The sequence below is a fragment of the Podarcis erhardii genome (assembly GCF_964252035.2).
Source record: "Podarcis erhardii genome assembly, chromosome: 10".
Classification (NCBI taxonomy): domain Eukaryota; kingdom Metazoa; phylum Chordata; class Lepidosauria; order Squamata; family Lacertidae; genus Podarcis; species Podarcis erhardii.
Genome location: NC_138500.1, coordinates 1767768 through 1777069, shown reverse-complemented (window position 1 = coordinate 1777069; position 9302 = coordinate 1767768). Strand labels below are relative to the sequence as shown.

The window sequence follows — 9302 nt, the reverse complement described above, 5'->3', positions numbered from 1 at the left end:
GTTGCAGACCACCTTTTCTGTGATGCAGGTATGATGTATGTGGGGGGTGGTCTTGGGTTACGCCCCTTCTGTGATGTATGTATGATGTATGGAGGAGTGGTCTGGAGCTCCAGGGCAGGGAATTTAAAATGTCTATATAAAGACAGGCACACCTTTGTTCTGGGTCCTCCTCCTTTTCTGCGTGTGAGGGGAGCACACCAGAGAATACTGAGAAGCAATACTCTTGTGTCCCCCATAAGGGAAGAAGGGCAGCTTTTGTTTACAACAGATGGCACCCCAGATGGGACCTTCGGTTGCCCAGATTCAGGGGGGGGGGCAAAGAAGGACCGGTGATCCAGCGCGCACCAGGCCATTTGCCAGGAGGAGCCACCAGTCCTCTAGTGACCCCAGGGTCTGGAAAGAACTGGAGTTCCAGCGGGGCTAACCAGAGGAATCATAGAATCATAGAATCATAGAATCCTAGAGTTGGAAGAGACCACAAGGGCCATCGAGTCCAACCCCCTGCCAAGCAGGAAACACCATCAGAGCAGTCCTGACATATGGTTGTCAAGTCTCTGCTTAAAGACCTCCAAAGAAGGAGACTCCACCACACTCCTTGGCAGCAAATTCCACTGTCAAACAGCTCTCACTGTCAGGAAGTTCTTACTAATGTTTAGGTGGAATCTTCTTTCTTGTAGTTTTGATCCATTGCTCCGTGTCCGCTTCTCTGGAGCAGCAGAAAACAACCTTTCTCCCTCCTCTATGTGACATCCTTTTATATATTTGAACATGGCTATCATATCACCCCTTAACCTCCTCTTCTCCAGGCTAAACATGCCCAGCTCCTTTAGCCGTTCTGCTCCAGAATCTTCCCTGGTATTGATGTCAGACTGACTGGGCGGTAATTATTTGGGTCCTCTCTTTCCCCCTTTTTGAAAATAGGGACAACGTTTGCCCTCCTCCAGTCTGCCGGGACTTCGCCTGTTCTCCAGGAATTCTCAAAGATGACTGCCAGTGGTTCTGAGATCACATCTGCCAGTTCTTTTAATACTCTTGGATGCAGTTCATCTGGCCCTGGAGACTTGAATAAATCTAAACTAGCCAAGTATTCTTGTACTATCTCCTTAGTTATTCTGGGCTGTGTTTCCTCTGCTGAATCATTTGCTCCAAATTCTTCAGGTCGGGCATTGTTTTCTTTATCGGAGAAGACTGAGGCAAAGAAGGCATTGAGGAGTTCAGCCCTTTCTGTGTCCCCTGTTTGCATTTCACCATCTTCTCCTCTGAGTGACCCCACTGTTTCTTTGTTCTTCCTTTTGCTACAAACATACCCATAAAAGCCTTTTTTGTTGCTTTTAACCTCTCTAGCAAGCCTGAGTTCATTCTGTGCTTTAGCTTTTCTGACTTTGTGTCTACACGTGCTGGCTATTTGTTTGAATTCCTCTTTGGTGGTTTCCCCCCTTTTTCATTTTTTGTACACATCCTTTTTAAATCTTAACTCAGTTAAAAGTTCTTTAGATAGCCACCCTGGCTTCTTTAGGCACCTTCCATGTTTCCGTCTCATTGGTATTGCCTGAAGTTGTGCTTTTACTATCTCCCTCTTAACAAACTCCCAGCCATCATGAACTCCCTTTCCTTTTAGTATTACTGTCCATGGGATCTCACCCAGCACTTCCCTAAGTTTTATGAAGTCGGCTTTCTTAAAGTCAAGAAATTGAGTCCTAGTATGCTTGGCTGCTCCTTTCCGCTGTATAGTAAACTTCAGAAGAGCATGATCACTCGCGCCTAATGATCCTTCCACTTCTACCCCACTAACCAGGTCATCAACATTGGTTAGGACCAGATCTAAAATGGCTGTTCCTCTTGTTGCTTCTCCCACTTTCTGGACAATGAAGTTGTCTGCAAGGCCAGTGAGGAATCTGTTTGACCTTATGCTCTTGGCTGAGTTTGACATCCAGCAAATATCCGGGTAATTGAAGTCCCCCATTACTACTATCTCCCTTCCTTTTGCATGCTTGGCCATCTGTTCCAGGAAGGCATCATCTATGTCCTCCGTTTGGCTTGGGGATCTATAGTAAACTCCCACAATGAGTTTACGCTTCATCAGGCCGGCCACAAATTGATTTATTTTTAAAAATAATATTTTCAAGATCTGTCCTTCCAGTGAAGACCCAGGGCTAATTTCCTTAAGAACAACTTGGATGATGGACTCAAGGGCATCCTGATCAAATGTGCAGATGACACCAAACTGGGAGGGGTGGCTAACACCCCAGAGGACAGGATCACACTTCAAAATGACCTTGACAGATTAGAGAACTGGGCCAAAACAAACAAGATGAATTTTAACAGGGAGAAATGTAAAGTATTGCACTTGGGCAAAAAAAATGAGAGGCACAAATACAAGATGGGTGACACCTGGCTTGAGAGTAGTACATGTGAAAAGGATCTAGGAGTCTTGGTTGACCACAAACTCTACATGAGCCAACAGTGTGATGCGGCAGCTAAAAAAGCCAATGCAATTCTGGGCTGCATCAGTAGGAGTATAGCATCTAGATCAAGGGAAGTAATAGTGCCACTGTATTCTGCTCTGGTCAGACCTCACCTGGAGTACTGTGTCCAGTTCTGGGCACCACAGTTCAAGAAGGACACTGACAAACTGGAACGTGTCCAGAGGAGGGCAACCAAAATGGTCAAAGGCCTGGAAACGATGCCTTATGAGGAACGGCTAAGGGAGCTGGGCATGTTTAGCCTGGAGAAGAGGAGGTTAAGGGGTGATATGATAGCCATGTTCAAATATATAAAAGGATGTCACATAGAGGAGGGAGAAAGGTTGTTTTCTGCTGCTCCAGAGAAGCGGACACGGAGCAATGGATCGAAACTACAAGAAAGAAGATTCCACCTAAACATTAGTAAGAACTTCCTGACAGTAAGAGCTGTTTGACAGTGGAATTTGCTGCCAAGGAGTGTGGTGGAGTCTCCTTCTTTGGAGGTCTTTAAGCAGAGGCTTGACAACCATATGTCAGGAGTGCTTTGATGGTGTTTCCTGCTTGGCAGGGGGTTGGACTCGATGGCCCTTGTGGTCTCTTCCAACTCTAGGATTCTATGATTCTATGAATGGATGCGTTTGATCTTCTTGCAGTCCATGGGACTCTCAAGAGTCTCCTCCAGCACCAGAATTCAAAAGCATCCATTCTTTGGCGATCAGCCTTCTTTGTGGTCCAGCTCTCACTTCCATACATCACGACTGGGAAAACCAGAGCTTTAACTATATGGACTTTGGTGGCAAAGTGATGTCTCTGCTTTTTAAGATGCTGTCTAGGTTTGTCATTGCTTTTCTCCCAAGAAGCAGCCTTGCCGTGGCAAAGGGGCTTCAATAACTCAGAGAAGCTATGAGCTATGCCGTGCAGGGCCACCCAAGACGAACAGGTCATAGTGGAGAGTTTTGACCAAACGTGATCCACCTGGAGCAGGAACCGGCAAGCCACTCCAGTATCCCTGCCAAGAAAACTCCATGGACAAAGGCAACAGGCATATGAATCATGTATAACCCTCCCCTTTTCTGCTGTAGCAATGATGCTCCACGAACTGTATGCTGGGATAAGATAGAAACTTTTAAAAGTCCTTGTCACCCCATCCTCGGGGTTCAATTCCTCTTTGGACCTGTTGCGCAATAAACTTTGATCTACAGCTATTTGTTCCGGTTGGTGGCTGGACTCCTTCCTTTATTCCGCAGGGACCGACGGGCTCTGCCTGATGAGCTGGGTGGCTGAGCAGCCTCGCACCTGGATTCCCCCCCCCAACACCAAATTAACCTTTTATTGGTCAGACCTAGGAGACTTGATAGCCTTTGGGGGCATACAACACCCGGACTCCGAGCCTTCTTCCCTTGGGGGTTCCCCAGCTGGTGCCTCCCCCCCCTTTCACCCAGCCAGTCCATGACAGCAGCAGCAACAACAACTGTTAAAATCTGGCCTGAAGGTGCTATCCATCAGCTGCAGGACTGTTTTGAGAGAACCAATTGGGACATTTTTGATCGTTCAGACCTGGAGGAGCACACGGCGGCAGTTCTGTGCTATATCAATCACTGCACAGACACTGTCACAGTAAATAAATCCATCCGGTTTTACCCCAATCAGAAACCCTGGATGAATAGAGAGGTCCAGTGCCTGTTGCGGGAAAGGAACAGGGCTTTTAGGTCGGGCGAGGTGCAGCTTTACAGTGTGGCAAGAGCAAACTTGAAGAGGGGTATTCGACGGGCAAAACTGGTCTATAGGCAGAGGACTGAGGATAATTTAAGGAGTAACAACACAAGACAGATGTGGCAGGGGATTCAGCATATTACCAACTACAAACCTAACCTTGGTGCTGTCGACGGTGACCCTTTGCTGGCGGAGGAGCTTAACTTCTTCTTTGCTCGCTTCGAGAAGGAGCCACCTGAGACGCCGGTATTACAGCCACCAGCCCATAGGGGCCCCTCATTCACTGTAGAGGAGCATGAGGTGAGACAGGTATTGAGGATGGTGAATCCGAGGAAGGCTGCTGGACCTGATGGCATCACGGGAAAGGTGTTGAAGGGCTGTGCGGATCAGCTGGCGAGGGTCTTTACTAAGATCTTCAACAAGTCCTTACACCAGTCTATTGTCCCACCCTGCCTGAAGTCGTCAACTATTGTTCCTCTGCCTAAAAAATCCACAATCAGTAGTCTGAACGACTACAGACCAGTTGCACTGACTCCAATCATCATGAAGTGTTTTGAGAAACTGGTGCGCCGTCACATTATTTCCTGTCTTCCATCAACTTTTGACAACTACCAGTTTGCATACAGGGCAAATAGATCCACGGAAGACGCTATCACTACCACTCTCCATGCTGCTCTGTCCCATCTGGAGCAGCCGGGGAGTTATGTGAGGCTGCTGTTTGTGGATTTTAGCTCTGCTTTTAACACTATCCTCCCCCATAGACTGGTGTCCAAGCTAGAGGCGATTGGACTCTCCAACTCCACCTGTCTCTGGGTTTTGGACTTTTTGTCAGAACGTTCTCAGAGGGTTAGAGTAGGGTCACATATGTCCACAGCCCTTAGCCTTAACACCGGCTCACCACAGGGTTGTGTGTTGAGTCCCCTGCTCTATACTCTCTATACGTATGATTGTACAGCCATTTATTCCAGCAACAAAATCATCAAGTTTGCTGATGACACTACGGTGGTGGGGCTCATTTCAGGAGGGGATGAGTCCGCCTATCAGGACGAGGTGGAGCGGCTTTGTGCTTGGTGTGGAGAGAACAATCTGGCTCTTAATACGGCTAAGACCAAGGAATTGGTGGTGGATTACAGGAAAAAAAGGCGGACATTCAGCCCTTGTATATCAACGGGGAACGGGTGGAGAGGGTGGCGGAATTCAGGTTTTTGGGAGTGACTATCGATCAGGGCATGACTTGGAGCGCAAATACCACTGCTCTGGTGAAGAAGGCCCAGCAGAGAATTTATTTCCTCAGACTTTTAAAGAAGAACAATCTGAGTGAGAGACTGCTGGTGTCCTTCTACCGAGGCTCCATAGAGAGCATTCTCACATACTGTATTTGTGCCTGGTTCTCCAGCTGTACAGCTAGGAAGAGGAAGGTGCTCCAGAAGGTCATAACCACAGCCCAAAGGATTATTGGTCATCCCCTCCCATCTTTGGAAGAACTGTACGGTTCCCGTTGTCTTAGGAAAGCAAACAATATCCTGCAGGATGCATCTCACCCGGGACACAGTCTGTTTGTACTACTGCCTTCTGGCAGGAGATACAGAAACATCAAGTCAAGGACAAATAGACTGAAAAATAGTTTCTATCCAAGAGCTGTGGCCTTCTTAAATGCAGTAACTCGATAGTGTGACCTGGGAGTTTGATGGGTGTGGGTGTGGGTGTGGCTGGAATGTGGTTTGTTTGGTTGTTGTTGTTGTTTTGCTTTTGTTGTTTTTAAGGGATGGCATCCAATTTCGTTGCACTTGTGCAATGTTGCACTTGTGTAATGACAATAAAGAATCTATCTATCTAACAACAACAGTACAATAAGTATGATAATAATATGCACACTGGTCCTCTGGCAGGAAGAATGATAACTTCTGGGACTATGGAAAAATACTATCTTCCCCAAACCCCAGAATAAGCAGGAGCTCTGGGGTTGCCCCATGGGGTTCATGAGGGAAGATGGCCCCCCCAGGAGACTTCCCTGGTACCTGCACCCATCCTTCCCCCTCTTGCAATAAGGCATGGGGGAAATCTCCCATTCAATTACAGTAATTTAAGTTTTCTTCAGAACACGTAGGAGGCAGCGAGAAGTTCTAGTGAAGAAGCAGTGTTCGGAGATCATGCGGTGGTGGGGGTGAGAGAGTTCAGTGCAAAAGCAAGTCACACACAGATGCACCCGTCTTGCATGCTTGAGTACAGCAACTCCAGGGCATGAGCCAAGTATCGGCAGGGTAGGGGCCATGTGTAGAGCAATTCCCACACTGAGGTCAAAAACACACACAGAGGCAGCAGGACTTCTTCAGTAATAGTTTACTGAGTTTTCAAAGCATACAGTTCTCCCTGGGCCCCCAGTGAGACAGAAAACTTTGCTTCTGAGAGCAAATCCAGTTTCAGCCGTAAAGAAATACAGCACACAGGATATCTAAGTCAGGCACACAAACCGGCAGAAGGGAGCAAGGGAGGAAAGAGGCTGGAAGGACACAGGGCAATGGAGGTGTGTTTCCCTTCATGTGGTTTTGGAGGGAAGTCAGCAAGTCGGCATCTGCTGGGGCTTCACAAAGCAAAGCTTTCTGCCGGCTGCTTCCAGGCAAATGAGCATCCCCGACACTGTGATCTGTGGGGTGTTGCCATATCAGTTGTTTTTGAAAGGTTATCACGATGTGGTCTAGAAACCAATATGGAAAAATATATCGCCCAGCCCTAATCCTCACTGACCACCAGAAATCCAGATAAACCCTCACGCCTTCTCTATCAAAAGGTACTTTACATCTTAGATTATAATCACATTGTTTGACATTGCCTTCAATATTTCATTACTATACAGTTTTACACATAAATTCCAGAACTTCGCATGCACAACATGTGTTAATGACTGATTTCCTGCTGAGTTCATTTCTGTGAAGAAAAGAGTGGACTCCGAGAGGAAGATGTCCCACACTCCAGACATCTAAATGGGTTCTTCCATGTGAGAGTCCCTGGATGTTCCTTAAACAATCCAGTGTGGTGTAGTGGTTAAGAGCGGTAGTCACGTAATCTGAGGAACCGGGTTCGCGTCTCCGCTCCTCCACCTGCAGCTGCTGGGTGACCTTGGACCAGTCACACTTCTCTGAAATCTCTCAGCCCCACTCAGCTCACAGAGTGTTTGTTGTGGGGGAGGAGGGGAAAGGAGAATGTTGGCCGCTTTGAGACTCCTGAAGGGGAGTGAAAGGCGGGATTTCAAATACAAACTCTTCTTCTTCTTTTCATTTAAACTGCTTCTCCTCTTTGAGTTTGTTGATGGTTTGTAGGGTTTCAACTCCTAAAGCTCTTCCTGTCCGTGAGTCTGTTGATTTGGAACTTCCACTAGGACTGAACCTCTATCAACTTTCCTGATATTTATAAGGTTTGTCTTTTGTGTTAGTTTCTTAACATAAATCAAGGGTTCCACTCTGACTGCAGCTCCTACCACACGCCATACATTTAAACAGTTTCTACGTCATGTGTCTGCCAATGTTTTCTAAGGTGTCCACTCCGACTGAAGCTCTTTCCGCACTCCATGCATTTAAATGGTTTCTCCCCCGTGTGAATCCGCTGGTGTAATTTAAGGTCTCCATTCTGACTGAAGCACTTTCCGCACTCCAGACATTTAAATGGTTTCTCTCCTGTGTGAGTCCCTTGATGTCTTCTAAGGCTTCCATTATCACTAAAGCTCATTCCGCACTCTATACATTTATATGGTTTCTCCCCTGTATGAGTCCGTTGATGTCTTCTAAGGTGTCCATTATAACTAAAGCTCTTTCCGCACTCCAGGCATTTAAATGGTTTCTCCCCTGTGTGAGTCCGTTGGTGCGTTCTAAGGCTTCCATTATCACTAAAGCTCTTTCCGCACTCTATACATTTATATGGTTTCTCCCCTGTGTGAGTCCGTTGATGTCTTCTAAGGCTTCCATTATCACTAAAGCTCTTTCCGCACTCTATACATTTATATGGTTTCTCCCCTGTGTGAGTCCGTTGATGACTTCTAAGGCTTCCATTATCATTAAAACTCTTTCCGCACTCTATACATTTATATGGTTTCTCCCCTTTATGAGTCCGTTGATGTCTTCTAAGGTGTCCATTATAACTAAAGCACTTTCCGCACTCCAGGCATTTAAATGGTTTCTCCCCTGAGTGAGTCCGTTGGTGTGTTCTAAGTTTTCCAATATCACTAAAGCCCTTTCCGCACTCTATACATTTATATGGTTTCTCCCCTGAGTGAGTCCGTTGATGTCTTCTAAGGCTTCCACTAATACTAAAGCTCTTTCCGCACTCTATACATTTATATGGTTTCTCCCCTGTGTGAATCCGCTGGTGTACTTTAAGGTGTCCATTCTGACTGAAGCTCTTTCCGCACTCTATACATTTATATGGTTTCTCCCCTGTGTGAGCCCGTTGATGTGTACTAAGGTGTTCATTATCAGAAAAGCTCTTTCCGCACTCCAGGCATTTAAATGGTTTCTCCCCTGTGTGAGTCCGTTGATGTGTTCTAAGTTTTCCAATATCAGCGAAACGTTTCCCACACTCCATACCATTAAATGGTTTCTCCCCTGTTGGAGGTCGTTGATGTGAACTATGTGTGCTCATTCAATGATGCATAGTCCGCATTTCACACATTTTAATTTCTATTCCTAAGGGGGGGGAAGGTACCCAATCCCCTGGAGTTTTGACTGTCTTCTCCATCTCCTTCTTCAGCGTGGGAAGAAAGGGAATCCTGTTTTGATTTCAAGGAAGAGAAGAAAGGGAAAGAGAACACATCAAGCTCCATTAGACCTTCTCCTATTTCAACGTCTCCTACATTCCCTCACCTCCTACCCATGTTCCCAACTTTCAGGAAATGAATCTGCAATTATGTCAAATGATAGTAATGCATCAGCAACCTTTCCTAATCCGCAACCAATGTTCATAAAGCAGCTTGATTTTTTAAAGAACGATGTGCTGTCTGATCTCGTGCCCCTCTTTTGACGCAGGACTATCCTAAAATGACACTGAAAAGCAGGATATTCAAGGGAAAATGATAAACTGTACTTAGTGGAATATGTAGTACCTTGGAAATGTAGTATTGATTCACTAATGGCCTGA

General features: G+C 46.3%; 1 protein-coding gene across 1 annotated transcript in view; it reads right to left on the bottom strand.

Annotated features, from left to right (window-relative positions):
* LOC309351816 (uncharacterized protein) overlaps positions 1-9302 on the bottom strand; it is a 151986-nt gene that overhangs the window by 125156 nt on the left and 17528 nt on the right. The gene's annotated exons all lie outside the window — the stretch shown is intronic.